This window comes from Cheilinus undulatus, linkage group 19 (genome assembly GCF_018320785.1).
Source record: "Cheilinus undulatus linkage group 19, ASM1832078v1, whole genome shotgun sequence".
NCBI classification, from domain to species: domain Eukaryota; kingdom Metazoa; phylum Chordata; class Actinopteri; order Labriformes; family Labridae; genus Cheilinus; species Cheilinus undulatus.
In genome coordinates this window covers 27,268,878-27,290,998 of record NC_054883.1, presented here as the reverse complement: position 1 = coordinate 27,290,998, position 22,121 = coordinate 27,268,878, and positions in this window count along the sequence as shown.

Sequence of the window (22,121 nt, the reverse complement as noted above, 5' to 3'; positions counted from 1 at the left end):
TGTAACTTGCATGTTGGTTGAAGTTGGACATTAACTTAAAGAAGAGGACGATGCTGGTTTGACCAGAGAGTTTATGAACTGCTTGTTTTTACTAACCAACATTTTGACTGTCTGATGAGGACTCTTGTCTCTTTGTGTTACACATTACCAGCATGCAGGTTATGCTAACATTAAAGCTGAACTCTGAGCCATGCTGGACTGCTCTGACTGCACTTCCTTTGTTGCCTAACTATTGTTGTTGCTTAAAGGCGGACAATCTAATGTTCTGTGAACAGAGAGCAACATTTGATTTTGATCCCTTTATGCACTTGAGCCAAACTCTCTTTGCTGTTTAAGAATATGAAGGTTAGATAAAGCCAGATAGTTACACACTGTTGAAGAAGGGGGAAATGATAGTGCTGTAGCTGTAGGCTGCCTTTTTGCCTGTTGTGTTGGTGCGGAACATGAGATAAGTGAAAGAAAGAGTCTATGTCAAATTGCAGACATGCCACACTCCTGGTTTGAGTATTATTCCCCAGCACTGGCTTAGCCTTCTGTGAATTGAACCTTTTATCCACGTGACACACATATTTTAGTGCTGCACCCTTCCACTGGAAATACTACCATGAAAACTATTCAGAAAGGTAAGAAATTTGTGCTGTCGAGAAGGAAAGCTGCCGCACTATTTGTCAATGGCAATGAAAGAGTGATGTCCTTGCCACCTGCCAAACTTTTCTATGAAGCATTGTTCCTTTGGTGGTTTTCCCATTTACTAAAACCTTTTCTATCATTATTTGCTGAAACTGTCATAGCAGTCTTTAGTTTCATTTACAGCTCCCTTTAAAGCCATGGGTTTCCACTGCATCCAAGACTTTGAAAGACTTCCATTGTCAAAACCACATTAACATGGCCTTGCAATGCAGAGTCATTTCTTCTTCACTTGAAATACGGCTCTTTCACGGCAGACATTTGTGTTTGACATTTGACATTCTGTTCAGTACGTTCAGTTTCATTGCATGTTTTAAGACCCCAGAACGTTTAATCCAATTGCTCTTGAAGCAGCTTATATAAGGGAACAAATTTTTATTTGTTATTTGATGCCTGATAGGACCCTAAATGTCCACTTTGATAAAAAAGACTAATTGAGTTGTGAAACTAGCTCTATCTACAGCAATAGTGTATGACTATTGTTGTAAAAATAACTGAAGCCAGAGGTACATGGGGGTGCAGAAATCCATTTACAATGACCCCTCAACAGTCACAGAGTCACTATGATGACCACTTAGCAGTCACAGAGTCACTCTGATGACCCCTCAACAGTCACGGAGTCACTCTGTTGACCACTCACAGTCACAGAGTCACTCTGATGACCCCTCAACAGTCACAGAGTCACACTGATGACCACTCAGCAGTCACAGAGTCACTCTGATGGACACCCAACAGCCAATTTAGAGTCACATTGGGCTAATCAAGCTTCTTAAATGATCTTTTCTCCCTCATGTAAATCTGCCCACATTCTTTCATATTTTATACTCTGGTCATGTCTAGTCAGCATCCTTGCACCCTTTGCCCATCTTGCAATCATACTATCAATGCTCACAAACTTGTTCTGTATATACTAGAAATAATACCAACAAAAACTTTTAATCCATTTAAATCTTAATTTTTTTACTTTTATCTTTTTTTCAAGTTAATATTTAATTCCCATACATTGAGAGCAAAGCTTAACGTAGCCAAATTCCCTGTTGCATAAGCATACTGGGCCAATAAGGCTGGTTCTGATTCTCATTCTGATTCTGACTGGAGATTAACTTGCTTTTGGAACTGCTCTACCATTCGAGCTACCGGGTATCTTTTAGGATTGATTTGATATCTTAAAAACTAGGCTTTACAAAAGAAATCTAAAAAAAAATCCTAGAGGTGCTTAGAAGGATGAGTTACGCAGAAACAGAAAGCCAAGGGACTATCTTTTCTGAGCTGAGACAGATAAGGAGCTTAGAAAGAAAATAGCTTTCTCTATTCCTTTGTTACTCATCATTTTCATGCAAGCAAACCAGAAAACTTTATTTTGAAGGCTGCAACAACTTTATTAGACAGTGTCTCAATCAGGGCCCAAAGCTTTTCTTTTTGTGTAATTCAATTCACATTTCACTATGTCCTTCACATTTTAAATGTAACATCTGGGCATAATGTCAAAATGATGACCTTTTTGTACTTATGTTTATGTACAATAAGTGTGAGCAGGCCCAACCAGAGTTGGCTACACCCATTTAAAACCCAGTGAATGGGCCCTCCCCAGTTGGGATCCAGTTATAATGTCAGTGCATGTGTGTTGGACCATAAGCATAGGTGCTAGCATCCTGGCTAACAGTTACATTATTTTGGAGCTGAAAAGCATGTCAAGCTACGTTGAAATTATTTGGAGTTTGGTTTATTTTGCACTTTTTAACACTTTTCACCACCACATTTTCCCACCCATTTTTGCCTCTTGAAACCCAGTTTCACCACTTTTTTTTCAACTTTGACACAATTCTTTCCATTTTCAACCACTCTCTGCCGATTTTTGCCTCTTTTGATCCTTTATCTGCCACCCATTTGGCCATTCCAAATCCATTTTCACCAGTTTTTATTTATTTTTTTTGCCACTTTAGATATCTTGTTGTCAGTTTTAACTCATTTTGCCACCTTTGCCACTTCCAACTCATCTTTTGCCAATTAAATCTTACCAATTAAGCCACTTTTTGCCAGGTATGACCAATCTTTGCCACTTTTTACCTTTTTTAACCCATTTTTCCAGTCTACCACATTTAACCCAGTTCAGCCACTTTATTGCCAGTATAAGCCCATTTATGCCACTTTTAACCCATTTTCACTGCTCTGCCACATTGAACCCATTTTTTTCCACTATTAAGGTTTTTAAATCCATTTTTGCAACTATTAAGATCTTTATTCCACTTTAACCTATGTTGCCATCATTCATTTCTTTATGCCACTTTAAGCCAATTTTGCCACTTTTTTGCAACTTTCAACCAATTTCAGACACTTTTTGCCACCTTCAGCCTATTTTTTTTTGCCACTTTTATGCCATTTTTAGCGCATTTTGCCACTTTATTTGTCTTTATGCCACTTTTAGCCCATTGATGCTACTTTTTGCCACTTGACTCATTAAGCCATCTTTTATGCCACATTAAATCATTTTTGTCACTTTTTGCCACTACAAGTTATATTTTGCCATTCTTATGGCACTTTTAACCAATTTCGCTACATTTGTGCCACTTGTTACCCCTTTGTCACACTTTAATGCCACTTTTAGCCCATTTTTGCCACTAAGTGCAACTTTCTTTCCATTTCTGGCACTTTTTGTCACTTTAAACCCAATAATATAACTTTGTCACCACTTTGAACCACGTTTTGCCAGTTTTGTTTTAAACCACTTTCAACCCATTTTCATCAGTTGACACTCATTTTTGCACCATTTTACAATAATTTAATTATTTTTTTTATTAAAATTGTCCCAGTTTCTTTTACTTTTTTGGCATCCTGCCATCTGACATTACCTTCCAAATGTTTAAGTTCAATGTGCCCATACATATTGTTTTCATAGCCTTAAAACAGGTCATTGTGTTTCAGGAAAATTGATTTTTATCTTGAAAAAGGCTTTATTGTACCTCAGCACTAATAAATACAATTATTTTTTTTTTGCTCTGATAAGAGTGATTGGATTATTCAGTAAAATAAAGTTATCATAGCCACCCATTAAAATTGAAAGCAGTATCAATATTAACCACTTTCTTTGTACTTAAAGAGAAAAGCCTGGATTTGTGTTTAATTGTCCTCAGTTCACTGACTTGTATCAGTTGACCTGTATATCTTTGGTTTTCTGTTTTCCATTCATGGATCCAGCAGATCTATCCCTGTAATTCTGTTTACTTGTACTAGTGAATCAAGTGCTCCATTGGCAGTGTTGGCATTTGTTGTTTCCTTAAGCTATCAGCATTGGGTGGCAGCTCAGTTGGCTGCTGTAACTGGCTCATTAGCTCATTAGATCATTAGACTTAGCTGTCGGCATCCGGCACCGGGAAGCCAACAAACTGATTTCAGTGCTGTGATGAGTTTCCCTGAAGACTGTTGGTTTTGTTCTTCAAATTCTGCTTCACACAACTTGAGAAATGTGTCTCATGGTGGATAATATCCCTTAATTGTGAGAGCCAGACAGCTTAAGTAGCATCCTGTTCTTTTAAGCACACAATGGATATAATTGAATTGTTTTTATTAAAAATTGATCATTTGTAGAGCATAAGCCACAGCTTGATTCAGCAGTTTGTCTCATTTTCAGCTGAAATATGCAGCTGCTTATAGTGAAAGGAAGCTCTAAAAACTGATAATGTATTTTTTCCCATCCTCCATCCTCTGCCTGAGTGAGTCACAGACTTTCCAGCCTTTCCAGGGCTGGTTTTAAGCAAACACAACACAACTGGCCCTGACATGTTGCAAAATGAGATGTAGCAACAGTATATAATCTCACCCTCTTTTTTCAGCTCTCTTTTTATACTTTTCCATATCTCCTTGAGTATTTTTACCCTTTCATTTTCACATTTCTTCCTTTAGCGCTTCCTGACTTGTTTCCATTATTTCCAGTTACACCCCTATTTCTGCTTCACAGTTACAAAAACAGCTCAGAGAGAGCAAGAATGAGCAGAATATTAATGATTTTTTTCTTGACATTTTTCTGCACGATCTTGAAGGCATTCTTGGCCTTTCTCTCCTCTGTTTTATTGGATGCATTTAGGAACTAATGACAGATCAAGGTTATAAAGGGAAAAATTTTACTGCTGTCAACCTGTGAGAGTGTGCATATGCTTGCGTAGGTTGTGCCACTGCATGCACACCTGCCTTTGGGTAGTTTTGTGCAGCTCTGTTTGCCTGTGATATGTGCTGTCTTATGATAGGGTTTCCAGTCGTCTGTAACGGTGGAAATTGTCTTTGCTAATGGAGCCATTTTGGGACGAGCAGGCTCAGATGGAAACAGAGGTATCTGACCGGAGATAAAAGCCTTTTTTTTTTTTTTAAGTATATCTCTGACAATGCACCTATCTGGTATTTAGTATGCTGTTTCCAGTCTATGTCCAGTCACTTCACTTAGGTGTCTTTCCAAGATTTTTTTTTACTATACTATTACATCCGGATATATCTAGATTTAAAAAAACCCATATATACAATGCTTAACAAATTTATTAGACCACCCTCACCCTAACCAAAGTAAGATTTATGCCACAGCTGCCTTAAATTAACAGCATTGATAATTACCAAAATCAATTTTTATGTTTCTGCAATGGTTAATACACCAATATGTAAAGGCTCTTTAACCAAAAAGATATTTTAATGCTAAAATATAATTATTATTGTTATCCATGAATTTTCAAATTTACTGATTTACAAAAAAAATGGAAAAAATAGTAAAGCAAATTATTATTTCTTGATTAATATGTCAAATTCTAGTTATTTACTTGCATTCCTGAACAGAAAAATGAGTTTTAGTGGTTCAATATTATGCTTGATTAATTTCTGACTTCTCAGAGAAGCCCAGAGAGATTTGGGTGAATTCAGTTTAAAATTCTTCATTCCTGTTCAAAATGGTAAAACATGGAGAGCTCACTGAAAATGAAAGAGTCCGCATTAAAGCACTTCATGATGCTGGATGGTCTCTGAGACAAATATGACAGGTGGTCTGATAAATGTGTTAAGCACTGTATATCTTCGGTTGAACTACCATAAAAAAGTTCCCTGTCTAAATTACAGATGCCAAACCCAGTCCACAGACAACAATATTTATTTTCACTGGAGATTATTACAGATCATTGGTTCATCTGTTCAGTGCAGCTACCATAAAAAAACATCACCAGCTGCCATTAAATTGCAATAGCAAGTGACATCTGCAAGCACATCTGGAGTTGAGGAGCTGTTTGTTAGCATTATGCAACACTGACTTAGCACCAGGACTCAGTCCGATAGGGAAAAAAGGAAATCTGCTCCAAAATGAGACATCAGCTTTATAAAATAGCAGCACCTTTCACAGTAATAACGAGACTGAATAAACAAATGCACATATCTGGTTCTTGTTAGACAGTAGTGGCAAATAAAAGAATGACTATTTTACATTGATTTGAATCTAAACACAATATTAGAGCTATGACTTCAACTAAACTTATGAAACAGGCCTGTTAAAATAGGAAAAGTGCTTATGAAGTGAATCATCTGCTGTCATATATGATTCGTACCAACCCAACTTTTCATGCTCCAGTGCTGGTTTGCACAGAGATACAAATCAAATACCAGTTTGAGTTAACTTATATTCCCTTCCTCTTCTATAGTGTTAGCTCTCTTTTCATACTTCTTTTTCTGCCCCTTAAACTGTGTCGTATTTCTTTACTTCCTGTTTTGTTTCTGCAGGCTCTTTTTATGCGCCCCACTTTTCCACTGCTGTGACATTTTTCATTGGCAAGGTGGTTTTCTCCCCAGCATCTGTAGCATTTTCTAATGTCTGTTTGGGGCTTTGGTGTGTGTCGTCAACCTTGTTCCATCTACCAGGTTCCACAATGTCTGTTTGCCACCTACATTGCTTTATGAAAAGTCAGGCCATCCTCTGACAGCAGCCTCTGCTATAGCCTGTCTTCATTTAGCCACAGATAACATGATCTCTCAACATCGTTGTCACTGACTCACCAACGTCACAGTCCTGCGCCAGCTTTCTCAGTTCTGCCACATAATCAGCCTAACTTTGTGTATAATTCTCGTGCCCTCTGTTGGCTCTAAAATGCAATAACATTCCACAGTCACAAAGGAAGTCTCAGGGGGGATGATATTTCAAGATCTTATTCAAAATCTGTGCATATTCATGATTTTTTGGCACCAGTTTCATACTGGTACAACCAAGAAGTTTTCTAAGAGGTATCAAGGACAAATGGAGCAACGGTGTGGTGTGCAAATCGAACAACAGACAGAGAGACTAGCCATCAAGTATAGCAGCACACAGAGGCAATTTTAAGATACACTGGGATACACTTGTATGCACAGGCCTACTGAGAAACTGAAAATAGTGACCATGCACAGGCACATGCTTACTGTGAACTCAGGATAGAATAGAGCTGAGCTTTATAGATCACCATCCTGGGTCAGTCCACTGTCACAAATTCCTGATCTACAGCACCTGTATGAGTCAGCATGGGACCAATATCCAATACTGGGATTGGATAACAGTATCCCTAGATATAATCTCCAAAGATTCATTCCTTTGTAGATTACTCTGTGTTATTGCCAGTCAAATTTCATATCTCCGCCTGAGATAAGAATAGGCTAAGCTATGATAGGAACAGTCCCCCGCCCTCCAAAGTAAATGAAAAGGCCTCTATCTTTCCCTCGCCCTGGTCACTTTCTCATTAGCACCACTCTCTGCCCTGAAATGATTCATCAAGGTTCCAAATCCATATTACCTGGGACAAGGTATCACCACCATTTGTGGAATTATTACATCTACATACTTTTAATCATAAAATGGAGCCTGTGCAGGATTGTAGAGAGGTGAGTTTGAGTTCATGGTTGAAATAATGAGGGTGTTAGCTTTAGTATGTTCATACTTCTGGGGAAGAAGGTGTGAATACATGAATGTGGGAGTTGGCTTTTATGGATTTCTATCAACCAAATGTACTCGTGTTTTAAAATGTGTGATGGCCTCGATCCCTCTCAGAGGAAAATATGACTTTAATACAGAGAAGAGTTGGATATCCATAACATTTTTATACTTCTGAGTAATATATCTCCTCCAAAATGAAATGGTGAAGCTTACGGGCTCTCAAATGTTTGAAGTTGTAGTTCAAGAGGCTGTAATTTTGAAATGGAGAAATCATGACACTGTAAAATCCACTGACAGATTCAGATAATATTTCATGCAGTTTTTATAGCTTGTGATCTGGACTCAAGCTGTATAAAAAAAGCAAAGACAGAGGCACTGCTAGCTTTACCTTTTGGGCATATTTTGTTCTTTTACAACCTTACTCAGTAAAGATGTCAATATATAATAAATATTTTGTGTTTAAACCATCATTTTTGGCCTTCAGAATACTGTTGGAACAGAAATTATACACTATTCAATAAGTATCTATCCTGCTCGCCAGGTTGGATTTAACACAATGTGAAAACTTAGTCTGTATGCATTATGTATTTAGAGGGAAAAGGAACAAGTTACACTGGAGAGGTTTGGCAGGAGAATGAAAAAGGAAAGGACTGAGTGTGTAAAAAGTGTGTGCTTTATATTGGGTAATAGGGTATAGATGTAGTTTGGTGCGAGGTATAGGATTTTTAACTTTAGGGCTAAAAGAGCCCAAAGGCAAAAGGGCAGCTGTCCATATTTGGAAGCAGCCAGCCAGTCATAATTGGATTAGGAGGCAATGCAACCTTCAGCCTCCAAAGAGAACTAAAAATCCTGAAACAAATAGTGCCTTTATGTGCACGCACACACCTTCTTACTCTCTGACACACACATTAGTTTCAAGTAAAGACTACTTCATAAAGAAAGTCTTGGATTTGCTCCCAGAAATCCAGCTTTTGGATGAATGGCCACTACAGACTGAGAAAATTCCTCCACAGCAAAATCACAAACGCCGAGGGCTAGAAAGAGCAGCAAAGCCTGTTTAGGACTTTGTGGGAGAGAGTGATAAAGACTAGGCTGATGACAAAAGAGGGCTGGCATTTGATAAAAAAAAAACAGGGGGCAGACCAGGATTTTCACTGTTTACTTAACTTGGATAATACAGTCTGGAATCATGCCTTCATATTCAAACATGTTTGCTTTCTTTTTATAAACTAATGCAGAGAGTGTGAAACAGTAAAGAAGAGAGTTTACATTACAGCTAGTGTTTTAGTAGAACCACGCTGTAGGCACAGCAGTGCCTTGAGCTGCCTGGTTAGACTGTAATAATGAACCCTGTCCTAGCTGAAATAGCTACCTCATCCAAAACCACACTTGGGCCACATTCACACTGCAGTTAAAAGTGACCCAAATTGGATTGTTTTGCTCACATGTGACTCGTATCTGATATTTTTCTGACGGTGTGAACATCGCAAGTCACATTGAATCTGACCTTTTCAAATCAGAATCAGGCCACTTTCAAATGTGGTTCTATATCAGATATGTATCTGATCTTTTGAAAGTTGCCTTCTGTGTGAACATGCAAACAAACAAACAAACAAACAAACAAACAAACAAACAAACAAAAAAATCAGATCTGAGAAAAGATCAGAATTGAGCTTTAAGGCCTGCAGTATGAGTGTAGCCTTGGACAGAGCGGTCTTGCTGCAGACCACAGGTCTTCTAGACCAGTGTTTCCCAACCATTTTTTCCTTGGAGCCCTGCTAAAGGTACCTGAGACAAGTGGAGTCCCCCCAGGACCCAAGAGAGAAGAAAAAGTGAAACACTACCTTCAAAAATCAACATAGATTTTATTTGTTTCACTGATAAAACCCTAAAAAAGGCCTATGCATGTTTTTCTTATCAAAAGACCTTTGTATAAACTACTTAATAACGGCTTTATCAAGGTATTAGTCAATGTTTGAAAATCTAATTTTAGGAGCCTCAGAGCAGACAAGCCTCGCAACCCCCCTAAGGTCTTTGGCGCCCCCCTGAGGGGGCCCGGACCCCAGGTTGGAAACCAATGTTCCAGACCATTACTGTCATACGCTGCATCTTTCTGAACAGAAGGAACGTAATTTGACGGTAAATTTTTAAGGTTTTTTTTTTTTTTTTTTTTCAATTCAGCTTTACTCATAAATAACGTCTGGCAGTTACATTCATCAAATAACCACATAGCAAACATCGCAACATTTCAGAAATAAAAGAAAACAAAAGTAAATGCTCTAATCTGGGATAAAATTATGTATAATCCTGTTTTAGAAGTAGTTAGGGGAAGTTTGGCTTCCTTTAGCTTCCTTATCTTTTACTAACGCTAACATAGTTTCACTAGCTACATAGGTAGCTTTACTATGCAAGACAATGCAGCTATGTTAGCTCTACAAAGTCAAAGCTAGCCACGATTAACACAACTTCTAAAACAGGCCTAGCTTTAAGACATGTAGCATAATCTAATGTAGCTAAGCTAGCTTCTTTGGCTTTATCTGCAGCTACAGTATGTTAGTTATGTAGCTATGCTACATATGCACCGTGCAATGCTAATGTAGCTTTATTAGCCTTATAATTTGCTGCATTAGCAAGGTAGCTACATTATCTATACAGTTATCATAGCTTCGTAGCTTAGCTTAGCTGCACTGGAGTGTTTTCATGGTGGACAAGCTTTTTCCTGTAAGCAGACTGTTTAGTCGGCTTTAATGAACTTTGTAATTTGGTTTTGCAGATCAGGTTTTTGTCTTTTAACTTTTGGGATCCCAACCCTTACCTTAACCTCTGCCCTAACTCTAAACAAAAATTGGAGTGGTCATCAGACTGACTCTATGACTGCATGTTCATCTGAGTGACTCTGTGACTGTTGCATGTTCATCAAGTGTGACTCTGTGACTGCTGAGTGGTCATCAGAGTGACTCTGTGACTGTTGTGTGTTCATCAAGAGTGACTCTGTGACTATTGAGTGGTCATCAGAGTAACTCTGTGACTGTTGCGTGTTCATCAAGAGTGACTCTGTGACTGATGAGTGGTCATTAGGGTAACGCCGTCACTGTTGAGTGGTTACTAGGGTGACTGTGACTGCTGAGAGGTCCATATGGAACTGTACAACATGGGGGTAAAAATTGTATTGAAAATGTGAATGTTTAATTCATCTTGCAACAAAGAGAAGTCAGTAAAAGTCAACTGAAAGTTTCAATAGTTTGAGTTTTAATGTGGGTACTAGCTTTATCCATACAGACTTTTGTAAAGTTAAGCAGCTGAAAGTAGACCTCCTAGGGACATGTGAGGAATGCTAAAGGCTGTTGTACTTTATATCAGCACTCCAATCAAATTGAATTACTGTTGTATAAACCCAATAAAAGTACAAATGGATACACAAACACTCATAGAACTGTATGACTACCTCCTTCAGGTAACATTTTGCCTCCTTTATACATTCTTAAGTGTCCTCCATTTGAGTCGTTTAAGACAGCATATCAAATGAGGGGCAATGTCATTCAGATGTGATGGCTATCAGCCCCCTAATTCCGTTATGATGAACAGTTTCTAAGTGCCTTGGCCACACCTGCTTGGACATGCACTGGTGCCCCGCCCCTTCATTAAGTGGAGAGCATTCTGTCATCAACGAGATGCTCAGTAACCTAGGTGACCTGGAAATGCTTTCCAGAAACATTCCATCAGCCCTTATAGCATGTGTTGTAGATCATTAACAGAATGCTCGTTAATTATGAGGCACTGGGATTGGCTGGGTCTGGGGTCACTGTGCTGCTCTATATGATTAAGGATACAGTTAATGTGATCAGTCATTTACATTGAACAGTGGGTACTTTAGATGAGACATGCATGATAACCATCTAATTTAATGTTCAGGTAGAGTATCAGAGGTGAAGGTGGTGAAAATATTCATAGTGTGTGGAAGGTGTATGAAGAAGAAAAAAGTACTGAAGACAAAATAAAATATGAAAAATGAGAACAAAACGAGGAAACAAAAAAAGTGAGAAGAGGAAGGAGGGAAAGTTAATGAGCATAACAGCTTTTTATTATTCCAGCCACTTAGCCAACTTTAATGTTCTTTAAAGGTGTCTGACTCCAGCAGTTATCTTCCTTTTTTATCACATACTGCAAATGCCATTATTGTTTTCAACTTTTTATGCTCTTCTTCTCCACTTAGCTTTCAGGTAGTGTTTAAAATTGTTGAGAATTTGAGAACCTGAGGCCCACCAGCTGACCACAAAGTCATGAAGATTTGAAATACTTTGATAGAAACTGCTATTTAAGGAAGACGTATTTTCATTCTCAACCCAGCAAATTAAGGGTCAATCACTTCATTATTGGAAGTGATGCACAAACAGCTCATTAGCGACTCCTTAATTATGTCTATTTTCACCAAGAGCATCTTCCTAAGTAAAAAAAAAAAACAAACAAAAAAATATCTTTATAAATAAAATCTACAGCACTAATTCAAAGTTTTTTGTACATTGATTTTTTTCATTTGATTCTGTCTCAAGGCAAGCTGTCTGATATCTAAATTCAAAGTGGAAAAGCAAAATGTACCAAATAGGATTTACAGTCACTTCAGGTGAAAGTGTTTCATAAGATGAAGGACATTCTTAAGGTTATAAGCCCCTCTATTCATGCCTCTGCCTGTGTTTTGTTATCTCCTTTTCCACCTAGAATCTCTGGATATCCTCAAGCATAGTTGGACTGGCTGACCTCTGAATCAAAAATATGAAGCTCAGTTGCCCATCTTTTACCAGGTTCCTGCTTGAAGGGTGAGTTTACAGGATGTTTTCTCGCTAGTTCCTAAAATATGAAAAAACCTGTCAAGTATGTAGCTATTGCACTCTAGTTTAGAAGTTCAAAGCAGCTGGCATGGTCAAAGAATAGTCTTTCTTTTTACCACTTCACCAATTATCTTCATGACAGTACCTGCAAGATTTTTAGGGTGGAATCTCAGATCAGAATTGCGCTGAAAATGAAGCAATGCCAATGATTACAATAATGACTCCTACATCATAAAAAGAGATTTGTATACTCTATATGATTATAAAACTCAGTGAACTATAGATCTAATATGACAGCAGAATGGACAGAAAAATGAGTTTTAGTGGTTGAATGTTATGCTTGATTCATTTCTGACTTCTCAGAGAAGCCCAGTGAGCCGGCTCAAATTTGGGTATAAAAAGGTGAATTCAGTTTGAAATTCCTCATTCCTGTTCAAAATGGTAAAACGTGGAGAGATCACTGAAAATGAAAGTCAGCATTAAAGCACTTCATGATGCTGGATGGTCTCTGAGACAGGTGGTCTAATAAATTTGTTAAGCACTGTATGTGTGACAGAATTTTGGATTTAGACCATTAAAAAGATTTTTACCTCTTTCCTGGCTTGGTTTAGTTTGGGCAGGGCAAGAACAGCACCTCACCCCATCACTATGGGGAATGACTCCGCCCCCATAACACTACAACTTTGTAAAATCATTGAGCAGTTCATCAGTCCGTCATAAGCTGATGTCACCACCTTCACTGAAAGTTAACAGCCAGCTACATGTTGGGTTTTTGTTTGTTGTGAGATAAATTTCCCGAATCTATCAGCCACAGTGGCTTACAGGTGTTTAAAACTATCATAACGGAGAGATTTGTGCCAGAAAACCCTACATGTAATCCCCAACCTCTATATCTCTGTGCCGGAGTTTATGTCTATTTTTCACTTGAACCAGGTGCAGCAGGAACAAACATCTTATCTACTTAAGGTGTGTTTTAATCCATATTTCACATGTTTTTAGTCCTGGATGACTAAAGAAGCAGGCTGTGACTGTCTCCAAGCAGCCGCAGTTCAGTCCCTCATGTCTGTTAGCGTTGCCATGCTAAAGTTTTTACTGAAGTATTTGACGATTGACATATCACATTAAAAGCCTCTAATGCTAATCATCATTGGAGACTTTTATTTTGAAGTGCAACATAAAGAAATTGAGTGTTTTCAGTTGCAACTTAACAGAGATGTTTCATAAACAGGAGAGAAATATAACTTTGTGTAACTGAGAAAATGAGATATAAGGAATACCTAAAGAGTTAAATACAGGGTGAGAAAATGAAACTGAGACTTTTTAGCACTTAATTGTCTGCGATTATTGACATAAATGTGATTGTGTTTCTGGTGGTGTAAAAAAGAGAGTTGTAACATATCAGCATATCAGACAAATGTTTCCTCTATTCAGGTTGTAGCATTTTTTAAAATGTGAGAGGACGGTATTTCTCAGGAGTGGGCATGGCTTTGGCTCATTCAATGACACACCCACAGCATCCTAGAGCAGACATACCTTATTTTTCCTGATTTTAAGCCTAATTTTACATTTTTATATATGTTTTTCATGACTGGAATTTGGCCTGGTGGTTTGTAACACAGTGGTCTGCCATACAGCAAACCTCAATATATTTTTTAATGACTCTACAGGGACTTTAATAATAAAGTAGTAGTGTATACTTGGCAATTCAGTGTTTTTATTTTTGAATAAGTTGTAACTACCAGAAAGTGTCAGAAAGTTCAGATGTGAAGGATGTCAAACTTTGTTTGCTCTGCTTAGCTGTTCTAAATTATTGATTATTCTTCTCAAAACTTTTTCTGACCTTATCAACTGTATTTACGTGAACTTAAGCAGCATTTGCCTAAAGGAAATAACTCAAGATTTGCAAAAAATTTATAAAACAAACTTGATGGGGGATGACTACATACAAAAAAAAAAAAAAAAAAAAAAAAATTCCTGATAAATCTCACAAAACAAAGTTCGCACATCATGAACTCTATCAAAATTATCTGAGGTTTTTAGTAACCACGTGGTGTAACCAAGACCAACATTGACACATGTATTATTGGGAGTACTGCATCTATCAAATCCTTTTGATTGAATAATGTATTGGTAAAGAGGCAAATGACCTAGCTACGTAGCTTTAATTAGTATAAAGCCAAGGTTTAACCAAATAAAGTAAACCCTGGAGTCTGAAACTCTAAAAATCCATGTGGCACACACAATGTTTCATTGTTACACTGAGGCTGCAGGGAACTATGTAAAGAACATTCAAAGCATGCAGCTCTGCCACAGAAATTCACCACAGACTCAGCTGCAAATTTTCACTCAGCAGGGTTTAGAGACAGCTTTTGAATGTAAAGTACATTAATTTGAGATCAGAAAAGGAAACCTATCGAGAGTGCGGGTGCAGAGTTAAGTGGAGCAGCAGGAATGAATAGCAGACTTGTGAACTGAAGAGATAAGGTATCTGATCTTTATCTCTTGTATTACTCTTTGCTCTGCTCCTCTCTTTTTCCTATCTTCCACGCTTCCCCTGCTCCTCATGGATTCCTTTTGGCTCGTTTAGTTAATTAAGGCCATGAAATGTTTCAGAAACCAATTACGCTGTGACATTATTAAAAGACCAGCCTTCCTTGTAAGTGCAGATTGTGTCAGTCTATTTTCTACCAAGAGAAAGGAAATATGTCTGACCTAAGCAGCTGTTGAAAAAGGGTTTGGACTTATATAGTGAAAGGCAACATCAGCAACTTTCACCATCCTTTGACTGTTTCTTTTTCTCACTTCACCTGAGGGTCCATATTATCTCTTATTCCTATAATACTATTAGAACTCATGTTAGGCTGTGAAAGACCTCAGCATTTTACATATGGAATTTTATCAGGATAAAAAGAGGCTGATATCAGATTGCAGACAATGCATGAACATCGATAGGATCTCTCGCTCATGTGGAGCACTGCAACACTGAATAGGGGAATTCATTCTTAATATTATGTCTACTGGATAAGTCTATGGAGAATTTTCATTTAGCTTACAGTGCCTGTAAACAGTATTCACCCCCCTGGATGTTTTACACTTTAATTGATTTTATAAATCATAGTCAATAGGATTTGGCTTTTTCAACAGAAAGTTACTAAAAAAAAACCTTAAATAACAATGTGAAAAGAGATTTCTATAATAACGTCAATTTAAAAAATAAGTTAAAATAAGAGATGCATACATTTTCTCCCAAGCTGTGGTTCTCTTGTGGCCTGAATAAGATTGTCCTCCAGGATTTTCTCATGTTTTCTCACATTCATTTTACCCTCTACCTTTACAAGCCTTCCAAGGCCAGCTGAGAAGCATCCCTAAAGCATGATGCTGCCACCACTGTGCTTCCAATAGTGATGGTACTTTACTGTGACCAAAAAGCACCATTTTGGTCTCATCAGATGAAAGACCTTTCTTCCACTTGACCATGGAGTCTCCCACATGCCTTTTGTAGAACTCTAGTCCAGATTTGATCAGTTTTCTTCACATGCCATTCTCCCATAAAGCTTTGACCGATGAAGAACCTTGGCAATACTACAATCACTTACACATTCCCCATTTAACTAACTGTAAACGAATAGAATCAACTCACAGTACCTCTGTTGAATTAGGTCAGTCATGCGATCACTTGTTTTACCTCGCATATTTTTGTTCAAATGACATTACTTTGTAGAACTCTTTATTCACTTTGGCATTAAAGAGGTTCTTTAGTAAAAATGTTTTTAAAAGAAACAAATTCTATTGGTCAAAAGCATCCATTGTTTTATATTTATAAACTACACAGAGATAGACAAAAATATAACCAACACAACAACCATTTTATTATGCTAATAAACATTGAACCTAAATTACATTGGTTCCTACAAGATGCATAGGGATTTATCTAGCAGTGTGCCATAATGCATGTAAAAGGAGGGACTGAGAGAGAGAGGGAATCGCAGCAGTGTGAATGTTGATTTCTCTACTTGTAGTGCTATTTTGAGAATAATATGCAAATAATTCCTTGAACGATTGACACCAGAGGTCGTTGGTTAGCATAGGTCAGTTCTACTCTGCTTATTTGGGAGTGAAATGTAGCAGCAGTGTACCTTCTCTTTCAGCGAGAGAAGGTACACTGAGAGTCTGTACTTCCAGTCTACATGTGTTTAGTTGAACTAAAGAAGACCCATTATCATGTCCCTGGGGAGTGGGGTCATACAGTGCCAATAAGAAATATTCAACCCCTTGGATTAATTTACCCTTATTGATTTTATAAATCAACTGTGGTCAATATAATTAGGCTTTTCGACAAAAAATAAATACATAAAAAAACTCTTTAATGTCAAGTGAAAAGAGATTTACACAAAGTGATGTCAATTAAATAGAATATGTAAGATAAAATCAGTGACTGCATAAATATTCACCCCCTTTAAAGTTACTGACCAAATTCAACAGAGGTCCATGAGGCTGGACCTCATCTGAGTGCAGTGAGTGTGTCTTAAGTGAGTGTAGTATACCTTAAAATACATCCACAGGTGTTGTCCAATTAACTCAAATGTTGTCAATTAACCTATCAGAAGCTTTCAAAGTCATGGCATCATCATGTGGGCTTTTCCAAATTGTATAAAGGCATAGTATTCTTAGTATATTTGAAAGTTCTGACTTTGAAGAAAGTAATAAAACTCTAAAGAGTTCTCTTTGGTATTTGGCAAATAGAAATAATTTGGGTGATCCTAACTGACTAAAAACAGGAAAAGTCTGATTTAATGACAGTGAGAAAAAAATGCAATATGTCTTTATACAGTATAAACTTCTGCTTTCAACTGTATCTTCAATCATCTTTATTTGCATGCGATAATAACAGATACAGGTCACATTTTCTTGACTATGTTGTCCCATGTTTATCAATTGGCTCAAAAACATGCTGCTATTGTAACTATTTAGACATTGAGGATACAGTGGGGTATTTAAATATTTGAAGGAGGTCTTAAAAAGTACTAAATGCAATGTCAGATTTTCTGTCTCTACCCTGCAGCTTCATTACCACTTGCCCTGAGATGGGGGGCAGCTCTGTGGGGTATTCTCTCTGCCTGGCTGTGGTACTCTCTCTCCCCTTTACACCATTATTCCCTTGTACTGTTGGCTCAAACAAATGGACCAGAATATCTAGATCTTGAATTACACTGATAACATATTTTCAGTAGCATATTTGAGCGGCAGCAGCTGCTCCCTGGCTTACAAAAGTGTGAAAATATATTTCTATACCAAGAGCAGTTATAGAGCTGGTTTATAAAGCTGGTTTTACTTAGAAGAATAAAACAGTGTGAACTTCAGCATTTCTCATGTGTATGTGCTACCCACGTGACAAAAAGTCTGTTGTTATATCTGCAAAGTTAAACTTCTTTGAGTGATAGTTCCTGGAAATCCTTTTGCTTTTCATTCCAAGTATGCTTTTGTGTAGATTTTTTTTGCAGGTTTTTTTCTGTGGTTCAAAGTACAAGGCCACCACCCCCTAGAGAGGGAGGGGAGCAGACTTAACGGTTTAACTGAGAGCGAGCGAGAGGGAGAATGAGCGAGAGAGAGCGCGCACCGGGTTCAGCACCATGGACAGCGCACAGAATCGCTGGAGAGGAGAAATCATTCCAGTTGATTTGTAGTCACCATGTCTCCCTGAACTCTCTCAGACTGTGCTCAACCCCTCAGTTACATCCAGACTGTATGCTCTTCTAAAAGTGGAGATCTAGCTATCGTCGCTTTTGACCGGGAATCGCTGAATAAGGAGGAAAGACCGCTGCAGAAAGAAGTGCGTTGCGCTTGCAAGCCCAGGCTTGCCTTGTGGTCGGCGCGATCCTGACATCATCTCTTTATAGGGGAGTGAGTAAAGACGCACACTGGAAGAGAGAGAGAGAGGGAGAGAGAGAGAGAGTCAGTGCAGCCAGGCTTCACTTGTCACTCCTCTGCTGAGAGGCTAGTGTGACGGACTGAGTGGCTCTCCCTCCTCTCTGCCGTTTCTTTGCTCTCTCGTTGTGCTGCGTCCACACCGGCCGTGATCATGCACCGGCACCGTCCTGCTCGAGGATTCACGTTCTTATTACCGGTGTCGTTGTGGATTTGCTGCCATGTCAGTGGTGTGTGCAGAGCTTTGCCAACAACCCGTAAGTAGTTTTGCTTTATTTTTCTTTGCATGTGCGTCCCAGTGCAGAGAGGGCTGACTCTGGATATGTGTTGGAGAGGAGGCAGGCTGTGTGGCAGAGACGGAGTGTTTACCGGAGGGGCTGCAGGTTATCCGAGGAGGTGTCAGCTGGTGGCTCTATAGAGCCCAAGAATCAGAGTCAACATAAGAAACAGAGAGAAAGAGGGGGTTTCCTCTGTGTTTGGACCTACACGTGCCAACTCTGCAGGATCACTGCTTCCTAGATTTTGGCGCCGGTTTGGTGGTTTGAGCTCTTGTTTCAGGGTGTCTCTACAGAGCTGAGATTACACTGTGCAAGTGGTACACAGCTTTAGTCTGAAGCCTTGTCCAGAGTCATTTTGAGACAGGCTACAACCAAAATCTCTCTTTTGTAGATTTTCAGGATTTGAGGATTGATGATAAAAGATGTTTTTCCAAACTATCAGTTTACCCTGCATTTATAAAGGGAAATTCTGAATACTGCACTGACTTGCAAGTTAGCTCAAACTCCTCACGGTAAGTGATCATGTTCATCATATTATTTTGAGGGAGTCTTGTGCACATCAAGCCCATTTTTGTAAACTTTAGACATATAAATTGAAGTCTGAATCAAGCCAGGGCTTAATTTAGACACCCTCAGAAATGCCTAGCCTAATCTAAAACTTGGAGAAAATGTATAAAGCTGTGATCATCACACTTCAACCTCACATAAAGATTGGAAAACCAGAATTTGAGAGTTATTTAGGTTAATTGTATTTTATTTTTAATTTCTGGGCTTATTAGGGAGCTCGTTTAGGTTCCAAATTAACCTACCATAATTATTTCTAGCATACACCATATATTTAAATACTATTTTTGCTCTGTAGCACCATCTCACAAATGTAAAGAGTTTTAGAATTACTGTTCGTTAACTTTTCATGCTATATCTCCAGGTAAGTTGAGAAATGAACCATCTCATTGATAACTTTGTGCTAAGCAGGCTATTCTAACGTGCAGTTCCTGGTCCTACCCATCCTAAAGAATAAAGCCTACTGTTCTGGGTGCTAGAACCTTCCACGCTGTGTTCCGGTGTCTCTGACGGTATAACGCTGTGACTGATTCCCCGGTGATCTCCGGGGCTCCTCGGGTCCCGATTGAACGTGTCCGTGGAGCCGCCTCATTCATCATCCCATCTGACATACAGACAAGAGAAGTCTGCGCGTGCGTGAATCTGCTCAGCGTCTGTGCGCGTGAGGAAGTGCTGAGGGAGAGGAAGAGTTAGAGAGCAGAGTTTCTCATTCATAGAGATGAATCTCAAACCACCCTGCCGTTAAGAGGTGCCTGCTGACGTCACTGTAGAGAACTTCACGGATCCTTGTATGTGGTCTTTCAGTCTTGTTGCGTCCTTTAGTGCAGGGATGAGAGCTCAGCCTGATAGTTGGAGGTCTCTTTATTTGGCATACTGTTTTGGAAACTCAAATCAGTTTCGAATTTGTCTGTGAAAACATGGCTGGTAAATCAGTTGCATATTAATACGTCTTTAAATATTTGTTATTCATAACTGGTATTTATTCTTGAAATAAATGACTTTTGGAAAACAGTCGTCAATTTTAGACTTGGTTAAGAAATTTCACAGAAGTATCAAAACATTTCTGTTCACAGAAGTTGTCTGTTTTTAATCATTTTAGACATGATCAAGCCATTGGTTTACAACCTGGGCTCCAGGCATCCCTGGGAGGGGGTGCCGAAGGTCTCTGCTCTGATGTATCCAAATAATGTACACTTAAAAAAAACAAGATTAGAACCATAATGACGGTGTATTAGGACCACTTTACAATAAGAGGATCTGTGAATTTAAAAAAAAAAATCTTAAAAGTTTAAAAAGACATACATTGAAGAGAAATACTTGAAATTTCTGACTTAAAAATCAGATTTTTTTCACATTATAAACTCATAAATGTCTGTTTTTTTGCATTATAAATTTACAACAGTTCAAATTCAAAACCTTACAAGAAACCAAACTAAAAACAGTGATTTGACTTTCAACTTTATCATGTCAAAAATTCTATTATTTGGTTTACATAAATTTACAACATGTAAGGTCAAAATTATTTTTTTTTCTCGTAAATTAATGACTTCAAACTTAAGAATATTGAGGGTTTTTTTTCTTGAAAAGTACTAGATTCTATATACAGTGCATAACAAATTTATTAGACCACCCTAACCCTAACCAAAGTAAGGTTTATGCCACAGCTGCCCTAAATTAACAGCATTGGTTATTACCAAAATCATTTTTTATGTTTCTGCAATGGTTAATACACCAATATGTAGAAGCTCTTTAACCCAAATGATATCTTTAATGCTAAAATATAATTATTGTTGTTATCCATGAATTTTCAAATTTACTGATTTACAAAAATGAAAAAATAGTGAAGCACATTATTATTTCTTGATTAATATGTCAGATTATAGTTATTTACTTGCATTCCTGAACAGAAAAATGAGTTTTAGTGGTTGAATGTTATGCTTGATTAATTTCTGACTTCTCAGAGAAGCCCAGTGAGCCGGCTCAAATTTGGGTATAAAAAGGTGAATTCGGTTTGAAATTCCTCATTCCTGTTCAAAATGGTAAAACATGAAGAGCTCACTGAAAATGAAAGAGTCCGCATTAAAGCACTTCATGATGCTGGATGGTCTCTGAGACAAATAGGGAAAGACATAAAGTGTTTTCACAGTGTGGTCAAGTGTGCTTTGGAGTCAACTGCTGAGACTGGTACTTACAAAATGCACCAAGGAAGAGGCAGGAAAGGAAAGTTAACTGAAGCAGATGTCAGACACCTCAAGATTTGAAATACTAGAGACAGAAGGAAGACCACTGCTGATCTTCAGGCAGAGATGAATGCTTCTAGATCAGAGTCTGAGAAAGTCTCCAGAATGACCATAAGCAGACGACTGATGGAACAAGGCTTAAAGGGAAGAACAGCTGCTAAGAAGCCATTATTGAGGTCTGCTAACATCCAGAAACGCCTCAGATTTGCCAGGGAGCACAAACATTGGACTGTTGGTGACTGGAAGAAGGTACTCTGGATGGACGAGTCCAAGTTTGAACTCTTCGGTCAGCATCATCGTGTTTATGTCCGCAGAAAAGCTGGAGAACGTTTTGATGACAGATGCATTGCACCCACAGTGAAACACAGTGGCGATTCCACTATGATATGGGGTTCCATTTGTGGGCAAATTAGTGAAATCTGGACAATATCATGCACAAGAATGTCTACCACAACATCTTAGTGCATATGGAATCCTTTCTGGACTGAATCTGATTGGTTGTGGGTTCGTATACCAACAAGACAATGACCCCAAGCATACTTCAAAGCTGTGCAGAGACTATTTGACCAAGAAAAAGGAATCTGGACTACTGGGACTGATTGACTGGCCAAGTCAAAGTCCGGATTTGAATCCTATTAAACAAATTTGGGATTTAGTAGATTCAAAGATTGATGGCACA